Source organism: Oncorhynchus mykiss, chromosome 6, assembly GCF_057628025.1.
Source record: "Oncorhynchus mykiss isolate SJ-2025 chromosome 6, ASM5762802v1, whole genome shotgun sequence".
NCBI classification, from domain to species: domain Eukaryota; kingdom Metazoa; phylum Chordata; class Actinopteri; order Salmoniformes; family Salmonidae; genus Oncorhynchus; species Oncorhynchus mykiss.
This window is the reverse complement of record NC_143027.1, coordinates 21,124,791-21,138,099: the sequence shown is the minus strand read 5'-3', so window position 1 is coordinate 21,138,099 and position 13,309 is coordinate 21,124,791.

Sequence of the window (13,309 nt, the reverse complement as noted above, 5' to 3'; positions counted from 1 at the left end):
CCAAGACAGTCGTGAAGAAGGCACGACAATGCCTATTCCCCCTCAGGAGACTGAAAAGATTTGGCATGGGTCCTCACATCCTCAAAAAGTTCTACAGCTGCACCATTGAGAGCATCCTCACTGGTTGCATCACTGCCTGGTATGGCAACTGCTCTGCCTCCGAGTGCAAGGTTCTACAGAGGGTAGTGCATGTGGCCCAGTACATCACTGGGGCCAAGCTTCCTGCCATACAGGACCTCTATAGCAGGCGGTGTCCGAGGAAGGCCTGAAAAATTGTTAAAAACTCCAGCCACCTAAGTCATAGACTGTTCTTTCTGCTACCGCACGGCAAGCGGTACCGGAGCACCAAGTCTAGGTCCAAAAGGCTTCTTAACAACTACTACCTGCCAAGCCATAAGACTGCTGAACAGCTAATCAAATGGATACCCGGACTATTTGCACCCCCCCCCCCCCCCCCCCGCTACTGCTTCTCACTCTTCATTACGTATACATAGTCACTTTACCCCTACCTACATGTACATATTACCTAAATTTCCTCGACTAACCTGTACCCCTGCACATTGACTCGGTACCGGTACCTCCTGTATATAGCCTCGTTATTGTTATTTCATTGCTGCTCTTTACTTTATTTTGTAAATATTTCCTCTCTCTTATTTTTACACACAATACTCCATAATGACAAAATGCTAGATTAATTATTTGATCATTTTAATGGGTGCAGAACATGTTAGTTCATGCTGCAAGAGCCCTGATAGGTTGGAGGACATCCTCCAGAAGTTGTCATAATTACTGCGTATGTCTAAGGAAAGGGGTGAGAACCATGAACCTCCTATGTTTTGTAATGAAGTCAATGTATCCAGAGGTGGAAAGAAACTAGCTGTCCTCTGGCTACACCTTACAGAGTGCTGTTGAGGCTACTGTGGTCCTTTATTGCAAAACAGTGTGTTTAATCAATTATTTGGTGACGTGAATATATTTAGAATAGTTTTATCTAAAAAGGATACATTTTTTATGTTTCATTGTTTTTATTAAATTCACTGAGGATGTTCCTTCCCTTCCTCCTCTGAGGAGCCTCCACTGACACAATCTGTACACAAACCATTCACATGCTTGCCAACCAGATGTAATGATGAGTTTAATGTACAATGTCCTAGGTTCAACTGAACAAACAGCACCTCTTCCTTCCTAATCGGACCTTTGAATCTTGGTCCACAGACCTTTCTTTGTAGGGCATATAAATGTTGGCCCTTGGGCTCGCTGTCTCAACCCTTCTGCCACACATCTATCATAATAGCTCTAATTTTACATTTTGCCTCACCTATACCCAGGGAAGCAATAATATAAATCTAGTTTGAAAGCACTTTTGGCTACCTGATCTACTTTCATTCCCGCCCACTCCCGAGTGGGCTCAGACCCAGCAGAATCACACTACTACACCCAGTCTCTCCATAATAGTAGGTCACTCCTATTAGATTTGCCAGATGATAAACTATTCAATACAGAAAGGGAATCTGAGCATACTACAATTCTGACAGGTTGGACATCCTCCACCCACTGGAGGGCAACAACTATCGCCAACAGTTCAACAGAGTAAACTTAAAGTTCATCTGTTAGTCTTTGATATATCTCCACATCAAATTCAGGAATGTAAACTCCTGCTCCTGTGCGACCACTATCTCGGTCTTTGGAGCCATCAGTAAAAAATGATAAAAGCTTCTACCAGTGTAATTGTTAACCAGTACCATAGAGATAGATAAATGACTAATCTTTATATCTGTGCCATTATAGCGCCTGTGACAGCAGGGCATCGCTATTGAGGCTACAACCCTTAGGAATCCCCACCCATTTGACTACTACTTTAACATTTTGGCAGCATGGTGGAAGCCCTCAATGGCCCTGCCCATGCTAAAATGGGCTTTGGGCCACTAAAGGCCTATATCATTCTCCATGACCAGTATATTATTTTTTCTTCTTCTCTAAGGTTTTATGGCGTACCACAACTAAGTGCTGTATTGTTGCCACCAACTGGATGGGGGTGAATAAATTCACAAAAGAAAAGCAGTGTAGGCTGCAGTGTAGGCCTACCGGTACTCACTACCATGGGACCTTTACAAATCTTTCTACCTGTTTGACAGCCTCCACATAGAAGACTCTCTAAAAGCGCCCTGATTTCTTTCACTCTAATTGGGCATTCCAAGGACTTCAATTCATGATCTCCACCACAGTTACAGCACTTTGCTCCTTCATCATTCTCTCCTGCTACACATTCTCCTTCATAGTGTTTTTTTCCATACATATCCCACACATTTGCATCTTCTTATTCTTCTTTATTTATTGGCAGACTACAACCAAGAAAAGGTGTATTGCCACCACCTACTTAATATTTTTGCAAGAAAATATTCATATTTACCTATCAATTTTTTTAAAATAAATTCAACTCTGCATTCATTTCCGCCATTGTTCCCTCTCTGTCACGTTCTGACCTTAGTTCTTTTGTTATGTCTTTGTTTTAATATGGTCAGGGCGTGAGTTGGGTGGGTTGTCTATGTTCTTTTTTCTATGATTTGGGATTTCTGTGTTTGGCCTGGTATGGTTCTCAATTAGGCAATCATTGTCCCTGATTGAGAACCATACTTAGGTAGCCTGGTTTCACTTTTGAGTAGTGGGGGGTATATTTCCTGTTTAGTGTTTTTGTCTTTCACCGTACAGGACTGTTCGTTTGTTATTTATTGTTTTGTTCAGGGTTCTAGTACGCCATTAAAAGCTATGAACACTTACCACACTGCACATTGGTCCTCCTCTCTTTCTCCCAACGACCAACGTTACAGAACACTTACCACGCTGCGCATTGGTCCTCCTCTCTTTCTCCCAACGGCCAACGTTACAGAACACTTACCACGCTGCGCATTGGTCCTCCTCTCTTTCTCCCAACGACCAACGTTACAGAACACTTACCACGCTGCGCATTGGTCCTCCTCTCTTTCTCCCAACGACCAACGTTACACTCTCCCACACCTTGGCTTCTCCCGTCGGCAGATACTTGATACATGTCCAAACATTTGACAGTGGCTGCATTGCAAAGGCCTGTATACAATCCTTGTCTCATCGTGCACCAGCGACTCCTGTGGCAGGCCGGGCGCAGTGCACGGTTGCCAGGTGCACGGTGTTTCCTCCGACACATTGGTGCGGCTGGCTTCCGGGTTGGATGCGTGCTGTGTTAAGAAGCAGTGCGGCTTGGTTGGGTTGTCCTGAGCCCGTACAGGAGTTGTAGCGATGAGACAAGATAGTAGCTACTAACAATTGGATACCACGAAATTGGGGAGAAAAAAGGGGTAAAATTCACACAAAAAAAACTAAAAACTAAATGTAAGGGTATACTTAAACAGTAGCTTAATAGGATAACATTCCAAACTTTTCACATGGAAAACTTCCCACTTATACTATACCTTAGCCTACAGTACCTGGTTTGAACCCCAGGAACCCCTACTTTCACCCAGGGGTAAAGAACGGACTGCTGTAACCTGATTGGCTGAATGCGGTGTGAAGTTGTCAGAAAATCCAAAAATTGTAGTGGAAAATTGTGTTTTATTAAGACAGTACAGATATATTTTTTTCTGGCGCACACCATTAAACTAGTTAAGGAGGAAACCGATGTCTTTGCAGCCTTAATGGAGGATGTTTTATGTATGAACCTGTCGCGGGGGACACACGAGTGTAGTACCAGCAGGGCACATTAAGCCAAGACGATAGTGGAGATCCATAGCCCCCACTAGCGGCTGCCCAGATTAACCACAGCATGTTTGGAGTGGACAGAAGGAGACTTCAATGGCAAAAACAAACAATTCTGATTTCAATAATTTACTATAAAGATAACATAATTAGAAAATATAAAATGTGTTTTTCTTTGAAATAGTAAATACATGTCATGATAAATCTGCAACGATAAGATATGACAATGATATGTGAGGACGTGCTGGCAAAATGAATGTGCAGCGCTAATAATACACAAGTAAGTATTGCAAACATGTTATTTATTGTGTGTCGGCATGATGCAACTGAGGAATGAAAATGACTTGTATGGAGGTGTTCTTGTAGTTCTTTCACATCAATGCAGGTGAAGAGAAATCCACTTTAGACTATTGAGATGCATACAATAATCCACTAAAAGTAGTGATGGTCTTTAAATACTTTCAAAAGTCATCCTCAGCACAATCAGCTTTTGGCTTTCTATGGAGCCCAAGCATGAGCCAATCCCAACCCTCTGAGACTGCCAAATTCATTCTGTGTGTTCTGAGAGGGGGATATATATATATAGAGAGAGAGAGAGAGAGGGAGAGAGTGGGGAGGTGTAGTTGCATCACTCAACAGCCCAGAGACTGGAGGAGAGAGAGAAGACCCAGCTCGCCCTGTATCCTTCATGTCCAAAAACCCAAGACTGTGTCAGCAATACATTCACTCTGACAGTGGCTGGCTCTCCGTCAGGGAGCAGAGACACGTTACGCAAACAGACGTAGCTTTTCTCTTTTAAGGCTAATCTCAAAATGGTAATTTTAAATCTGTGAACTGGAGTATTGCAAGCTAAACTCATTGATTTGCTATTAGGCTGTGCCAATCAGACCTGGGTTCTAATACATATGTATTTTAGTATCTGTTTTTTTTTATTTTTTTTAATCTGTGTATTTTTGTATTTTCAAATTCACAGTCCAAAATAAGTACTTTTATTTGAGTATTTGAATGGTTATTTGAAAAAACAAAAAGTCTACCAAATTGTGTTTGAAAGTATTTTCAAATACTTATTTCAAATACCTGGATTAAATTCACGAAGTGCATTTTAGTTTTTATATTACTTGTATAAATATTGAACTACTTTTCTTTTCAAATTAAATATATCTGAATACAAATGTTATTTGTCACATGTGACAAATAAAAAAGCATTACATGGGCTTGCTCCTACCTATCTCTCTGATTTGGTCCTGCCGTACATACCTACACGTACGCTACGGTCACAAGACGCAGGCCTCCTAATTGTCCCTAGAATTTCTAAGCAAACAGCTGGAGGCAGGGCTTTCTCCTATAGAGCTCCATTTTTATGGAATGGTCTGCCTATCCATGTCAGAGACGCAAACTCGGTCTCAACCTTTAAGTCTTTACTGAAGACTCATCTCTTCAGTCGGTCATATGATTGAGTGTAGTCTGGCCCAGGAGTGTGAAGGTGAACGGAAAGGCTCTGGAGCAACGAACCGCCCTTGCTGTCTCTGCCTGGCCGGTTCCCCTCTTTCCACTGGGATTCTCTGCCTCTAACCCTATTACAGGGGCTGAGTCACTGGCTTACTAGGGCTCTTTCATACCGTCCCTAGGAGGGGTGCGTCACTTGAGTGGGTTGAGTCACCGATGTGATCTTCCTGTCTGGGTTGCCCCCCCCCCCCCCCCCGTGGCGGAGATCTTTGTGGGCTATACTCGGCCTTGTCTCAGGATGGTAAGTTGGTGTTTGAAGATATCCCTCAATTGGAGTGGGGGCTGTGCTTTGGCAAAGTGGGTGGGGTTATATCCTTCCTGTTTGGCCCTGTCCGGGGGTGTCCTCGGATGGGGCCACAGTGTCTCCTGACCCCTCCTGTCTCAGCCTCCAGTATTTATGCTGCAGTAGTTTATGTGTCGGGGGGCTAGGGTCAGTTTGTTATATCTGGAGTACTTCTCCTGTCCTATCCGGTGTCCTGTGCGAATTTAAGTATGCTCTCTCTAATTCTCTCTTTCTCTCTTTCTTTCTCTCTCTCGGAGGACTTGAGCCCTAGGACCATGCCTCAGGACTACCTGACATGATGACTCCTTGCTGTCCCCAGTCCACCTGGCCGTGCTGCTGCTCCATTTTCAACTGTTCTGCCTGTGATTATTAATATTTGACCATGCTGGTCATTTATGAACATTTGAACATCTTGGCCATGTTCTGTTATAATCTCCACCCGGCACAGCCAGAAAAGGACTGGCCACCCAACATAGCCTGGCTCCTCTCTAGGTTTCTTCCTAGGTTTTGGTCTTTCTAGGGAGTTTTTCCTAGCCACCGTGCTTCTACACCTGCATTGCTTGCTGTTTCGAATTAAGAAAATACTTACTAAATAAACTAAAGTTTAAAAAATCGAAGAAAATGACATAACAATAGCGGGGCTATATACCGAGTCAATGTGAGGGGGTACAGGTTAGTCAAGGTCATTTGTAAAGTGACTATGCATAGATAATAAACAGCAAGTAGCAGCAGTATACAAAACAAATGGGGGGGTCAATATAAATAGTCCGGGTGGCCATTTGATTAATTGTTCAGCAGTCTTATGGCTTGGGGGTAGAAGCTGTTAAGGAGCCTTTTGGTCCTAGACTTGGCACTCTGGTACCGCTTGCCATGTGGTAGCAGAGGGAACAGTCTATGACTTGGGTGACTGGAGTCTTTGACAGTTGTTTGGGCCTTTCTCTGACATCTCCTAGTATATAGGTCCTGGATGTCAGGAAGCTTGGCCCCAGTGATGTACTGGGCCGTATGCACTACTTACTTTGAAATGTATGTGAGGTAATTGAGATATCGAGAGCTTGGGACTATAAGGTTCTATCTGCGTTTTTTGTCAAAAATGTTGTTATTGCCATTGCCTTGTCCTGTTCAATTTTCTCTACATATATAGTACTCTAAATATCCCAAATTACGTTGTTAAGTTCAAAAGAATGCAATGTAAAAATTGTTGACACCATTCAAACCAATTATGGTTCAGAATTTTAAAGCCAATTATCTCAGAATCATCTTTTTGTAGATAGAACCTTATAGTCCCAAGCTCTCGATATTTGAAAAATTATTTGAACCCAGATCTGGTGCCAAAACAGTTCCCTTCGAAATGTTTGTGATTGTACAGTACACTCCATAGAATTAGAATATGTATATTCTATTACATCATATTTCTATGGTACACACCATGGTCTACGACACCCCAGAACACTACAGTCTGAACTTGACTATATCTGATGTTTCTCCAAATTGAGCTCACAGCAACAAAACCACATGCATCTCATGATGGATATTTAAAGGAATGAAAAAGCACCAGGAACCAATTATCAAATAATACTTTAGCCCTTTTCATGATGCATACCGTATCTGTATGGGGCTATACTCTCTCTATTGGTTACCATGGCTGCACTGCATTATTTGCTCAGGCACGGGTAGTGTTGAGGTTCATATATAGGTTCCCCAGGCAGCAGTAATTGAGATCAGATGCGTGATACATCTCCGACCTGGGCCCTGACTGTGACTGAGTAACCTGGAAGCATTTATTTTATCGAGAAGATGTTTAGTTAAGAGCGGCAGTGTGGCTTAATGAGTCTGGACCCGGGCGACCCGGCCTGGTGATGAATATGATTGGTGAAAGCACTGAAGGCTGGTTCCTGAGCCCTTCCTTCCCCCTGGATCAGGTTTCAGATTAGTAGACTTCCTGTCCAGTGGGTGAGCAAGCGGAGTGGACTGACTCTTTAGCTCCAACTGATGTATTCTGGTGGTGGTGGGGACCATCATGTATTATCTCAGATGGGGTTTACGACATAGTCAGGAAGCCCTCTGAGTCTCATTTGTTACATCTGAGGAGAAGCAGCTGATTCGAAATGAGTTCTCCCCTATCGGGGGGGGGGGGGGGGGGGTATACATTTACCTTGATGGCCCTCTTTGGAGCAGTGGATTGGGATTTCTAGTGTACTAGGTGGTCTCCGACTTCGTAAGCTGCTCTCTCCCCTTTTCGGTTCTTTGTGAATTTGTATGGGGATTAACTTGAGTTTATGTATAGCATGTTTACATGTTGTAGGGCCTAATGATGTCTACAACACACGTGACAATTCAACGTGAATTATATAAACAGAAAGTCTAGTCAACATGTAGCATAAGAGTATATCATCATCAAACAGAATAAAGTGCTGCTAGTGGGATCATTTCCTACCACCCTGGTCCTGCATGTAATGATTGGTAGGCTGAATGGGGGAGCCAGTATTGTGCTCATTTATCAGCTGTCAGAAAGTCGGCACAGTTCAACGTAGGAAAACACAGAGGCCCCTCATTGTAATGTGGTCACTCTAAGCTCTGGGAGGGAGGCTGTGCCGTAAAGGGCTAGGCGTTCAAAGGAAATTAATGAACGAGTACTTAAGGGATTGTCTCCCAGTGAGCATCAAAACACAATACACACAGGAGCACATGAGTTCCTCTTTTGCTGTAGCACTTTGGTTGTGTGTGGGTTATGTCACTTGATGATGTGTGGATCCTGACACTTAACATCTTTGCCCCTCAGTCCCTGATAAATGTCCAATTGCTTATAACTATTCCTGTGCTGGGTAACTAAATGGTCGAGACTGGTTTCACACATTTCATCTCCTTCTCAAAAGGGGACTAGGGGGACTCCTTGAAAGCACACTGCTGGGGTAGATGAAATTACTGATTGTAGTCCAGGTAACAGGTTACAGACTCTATCCAGTCCCACTCTTAAACACTCCTCTTCTTCCTGTCCAACCGTGTGAATTCCCTCTGGTTGTTCAGAGTGCAGGACTGGCAAGCCTCGGTCAGCTCTCCTTGAAAGTGCTAGATTTTACACACTGAGTTGTTAGGATCAACAGGAGGAGCAGGATATTGCAGTCGGCATTAAACCAAGCATACAATGGCCTCCTGCGCAAGTAATCTCCACGTTGAGCCGATTTGATCTGACAATTTAAACACTTGAACTCAAAGACGTTCTGCTTTGAAGGGATTGCTCAGTGCCAGGGTGTGTTCTGGACATGCTGCACGTGGACCCAAGGGGGTTTCCTTTTGATTAGGGGCTTATTTAACTGTGAATTGCTCAGGTCACTGTAGGTGAGTGCAAGTAGTCGGATGTAAACAATTTTCCACCTGGAGGTAGTTACCTGATTGTGTAAGTAGCTGACCCCTGACGCCAGCCCCACTCCATACAAATATGGGGCTGGTGTTGGGGCTGGGCCTAGGGCTGTGGCTGGGACTATGGCTGGTCAAGGACTGGGGCTGGTAATGCTTATCTAGGGCAGTATTTCTACAATAGAATAAATGTGTTACCACAGCATTTGACAGTCATTCAGACAATCAGTCACCTGGATGCCTGCACAATGACCATACACCTGCACAGGACCCTTGCAAATAGTGGAAAATCTATTACCATGTTTACAGACCTCTAACAGCTTGTATATTTTCATCCTGCAGAGAAAAAGCATTAACTCTCCTCTCTGCTCAGCTCCAACCTATGTGCTGCCTCCTAGTAGTAAACACAGAGGCATACTGTAATGCACTTGATAAATATCAACCGAAATAAAGCAATCAGCTGCAAGCAATTTGCATGTCTGTGTTGGAGCCAGCGGCGGGTGATTTTCTCTGCTGTCATCCATCATGGGCTCCCAGCTCGGGCCAAGATACACAATGCCCTTCAATTGCAGTCATATGGAGCCCAAATGCAGAAAAACCCACCAGTTCTACTAGTCTGTACTTCAAATAAACTTGTGTTTAATGTATTTTTGTCCACTTACAGTACAACAATGCTTCAGAGAGAGAGTTGGTGTAATGTTAGGACCCTAATCTGCCGCATGCAGGACCCTCATTTTATTTGAAGAGTAGCTCCAGACCAGTGTTACAGTAAACTCCTCATGGGGATTTTTCAACAGCCCACATCAACGGCCCACCACAATTCAATATGATAAGATATGCAACAGTTTCCTTTCATCATTTATAAGAGATAATTTTCATGTAGCCTGATTTTCAGTAAAATAAAGAGGTCAGGAGTCCCCGCACTAAGCCAAAATTATAGAAAAATCGGAAGGCTATATGACCTGTGGTGCTTACCCCAAAAAGTCTCAAAAAAGGGTCCGGCTGAAATATATAGAATTCAATCAATGTAAAGTAAGAAAAAACTAACTTTTATTTTTTGCTCTACAATAACTGACGAATGGAAATATGAATATAATCCAACCGCCAACACCCGTTTGTTCAGCCATCATTTTTATCCGTTTGTCATATGGTGAAACAAGTCCACAGTGGTAGTGGCGCTACAGAGACAAGATAAGGTCCCAGCATTGCGTTTGGGCTTCGTTGCCTCCTTCCCCAAACACTTTCTTTCAGCGAACATGCCAAGCAGAGCATCTGTCATTCTGTCACTTGGTTTTAGGCTGTGTGTGTGTGTGTGTTCAAGTTCAAGTCACATGCACATGCACAGGATGCACATGGTGTACACATCCCAATCAAATGCTTACTTGGTGGATCCCTCTCGACAATGTAACAACAATAAGAAATAAAACAAAATAAAAATAAAGATAATGTAATTAAATAGAATACACATTTTGCATAAGTATAAACACAAGAAGGAACTCTACAATTTTACAGTACAATATTTACATTTTGAAGATCAAAGGGTTTAAATTGTGCAGTATTTAGCAATAATAAATAAAAGTCTAGTAGCAGCAGTCGTGATGTGTGTGTAGCATGAATGTATATGTGTGGGTGTGAGTGAGTGAGTGAGTGAGTGAGTGAGTGAGTGAGTGAGTGAGTGAGTGAGTGAGTGAGTGAGTGAGTGAGTGAGTGAGTGAGCATGTGTGCTAGAGGTGCGGAGAGTCAGTGCAAATGATCAGTCCACTCTTACAAAAAAGTCCTACAGGAATCTTGCAGAAATTTGACCCTTTGTGAAGGAATTGTGCAAGTGTCCTGCAGGATTCACAAGTATGAATTTTGAAAATCCTAGAAGACCATGTCAATTCCTGCAGGAATCCTGCAGGACCGAAACCTTCAGGATTGTGATATTCCTGTAGAATATGGCAATTCCTGCAGGACCAAGTACATTACAGCACGAATCCTGCAGGACAGAATCCTGCAGGGTATTGATATTCCTGCAGAATATGGCAATTCCCGCAGGACCAATTCCATTACGAATCCTGCAGAATTTAGATATTTCTAGGGCCATATCGGATAGTCAAACTGCTGAATGAGGAGATAAAATGTGTGGAGGTGAATGCACATCATTTTGTATATAGCTAGCTAGGATTTTTATTTAAAAAAACATATTTTTAACCAGTGCTGTAAAGTACTTAAGTAAAACAAATACTTTAAAGTATCTGTACTTAACTTTACTATTTATATTTTTGACAACTTTTACTTTACTTCACTACATTCCTAATGAAAATAATGTACTTTTTATTCCACACATTTTCCTTGACACCCATAAGTACTCATTACATTTTGAATGCTTAGCAGAACAGAAAATGGTCCAAATCACACACTTATCAAGAGAACACCCCATGTCATCTCTACTGCCTCTGATCTGGTGGACTCACTAAACACAAATGCTTAGTTTGTAAATGAAGTCTGAGTGTTGGAGTGTGCCCTTGGCTATCCGTAAAAATACATACAGTATATAATGTATATATTTTTTAATTCATACTTTTTTACTTTTGATAGGCAAGTATATTTTTGCAATTACATTTACTTTTGATACTTAAGTATATTTAAAAGCCAAATACTTTTAGACTACTCAAGTAGTATTTTACTGGGCGACTTTGACTTTTACTTGAGTCGTTTACTTTTACTGAAGTATGACAATTGTGTACTTTTTCCACAACTGTATTTAACTCTCCTTTACAATTTACTGGCTGCTAGCTAGCTTTGATTTAAAAAAAAATATGTTTTAAACTTTTGTTTCTATGGAAAGTGACAAATGAGGTCCCTCTTGCTACTGTATGTCTCTAGTACTTTTGTCACAAGTTAGGCTATCATTTTTAAGTGTTTTGAAAATTCAATTTTTAGATTAGGTTTCCTTTACTACTACAGTATATAATTGGTACTATTTTGTCACTGTTTTTCATGTAACAAACACACAGATGTATTTAGTTATATTCTGAACTCTGCCCCACTCATCTCTCTCCTCCCCAGTTAAAACCGAGCATATAAACAACAGAAGGCAGCACTGAGCAGCCATGCAGGCGAAGGTAACACAGTTTCAGCCTCTCATTTCTCCCTTTAAAATGGAGCCTAACACACACACATACTCACAGATGTTGTTGGTGTACCAGCCATATTAAAACAAACTATCACCAAGTTTACAATTGGAGACATCTCTTTCCCTCCTTCACACTAATACACATAAGTTGTTCATTTGACATTACCATTACTCTCACTCTTATTACAAAATATGCTTTTACCATATTTATTCAAAATCTCATATTTCCTTTCTCTTAGGAATCATATTTTATGCAGTGCTGGTGAAATGGAGAATCAAACATGTTCACTGTTGCTGCATTGAATAAAAAAATTGCCATGCAATCTGATACCTTGTGCTTTCTGTCCATTCATTTGAAAGAATGTGGATTATCCTACAGTAAATTATCTCTGAAGGATGAGAAAGGGATCCTGCAGGTTGTCCTACAGGAAAATGGCCCTGAAAATCTTGTGGAATTCCCTGCAGGATTTTTACCTACAGGATCTCCCACTTGATTTTGGGGCCATTTTGCTGTAGGACAATTCCTGCAGGTAGGCCTTTGTGTGCATGCACAGCACGTCTGTAATCGACACCAACATGGGGAAAGCCTGCGGTACTCCAGGAACAGGGTTGCCTACCCTTGGACTAGAACATGTTGTTCACATTTACTTGTTTTCCACAATAGGACTCCTCCTTAATAATGATACTTTTCCTGCAAGCAATAGGTACACAAACAATGCCTTTAAATAACTCCTCCTTACCTTGTGCATGCATTCACACAGAGTGGACTACACGTGATCCATCGTCGACATACTGACCAATGGACTGTCCACTGGGGACTATTCAGTGGCAGTGATGGCTTCAACATGTGTTATGCAGGTTGTTGTTATTGAGGTTGTGGACAGAATGCTTATTGTCTGTGTAGAACATGGACAGATGTATTCTACCTACCGGAAAGGCAGGGCAACAGGAACACGGTCACATCGCTGCACCTCACCTCACCACTTCCACAGAACAACACAGGAAGCAGCAGGATGCCACAGGTGTCACCTCCACGCCAGTGACCTTTCCTATTGTCTGAGGATACAACCAATCAAAACACACTTCATGATTTTGTTGAATTACAGTAAGTCCTTAGAGCAGAAGCTGAAGAAGCAAAGCCAAAGAAATTGATGCCGAACAGAATTACTATTAAACAGAGAAAAGAGTAATCTATTATTTTTTTTACTGTATTACAGTAGGATCATAGGTGACAGTAGTTTGAGTGCCTTTGTCCTTGTATTCCGGGGATTGTTCCAAGTAACATGGAGTACAAGGAGTGGAATGTTGCAGAGGCT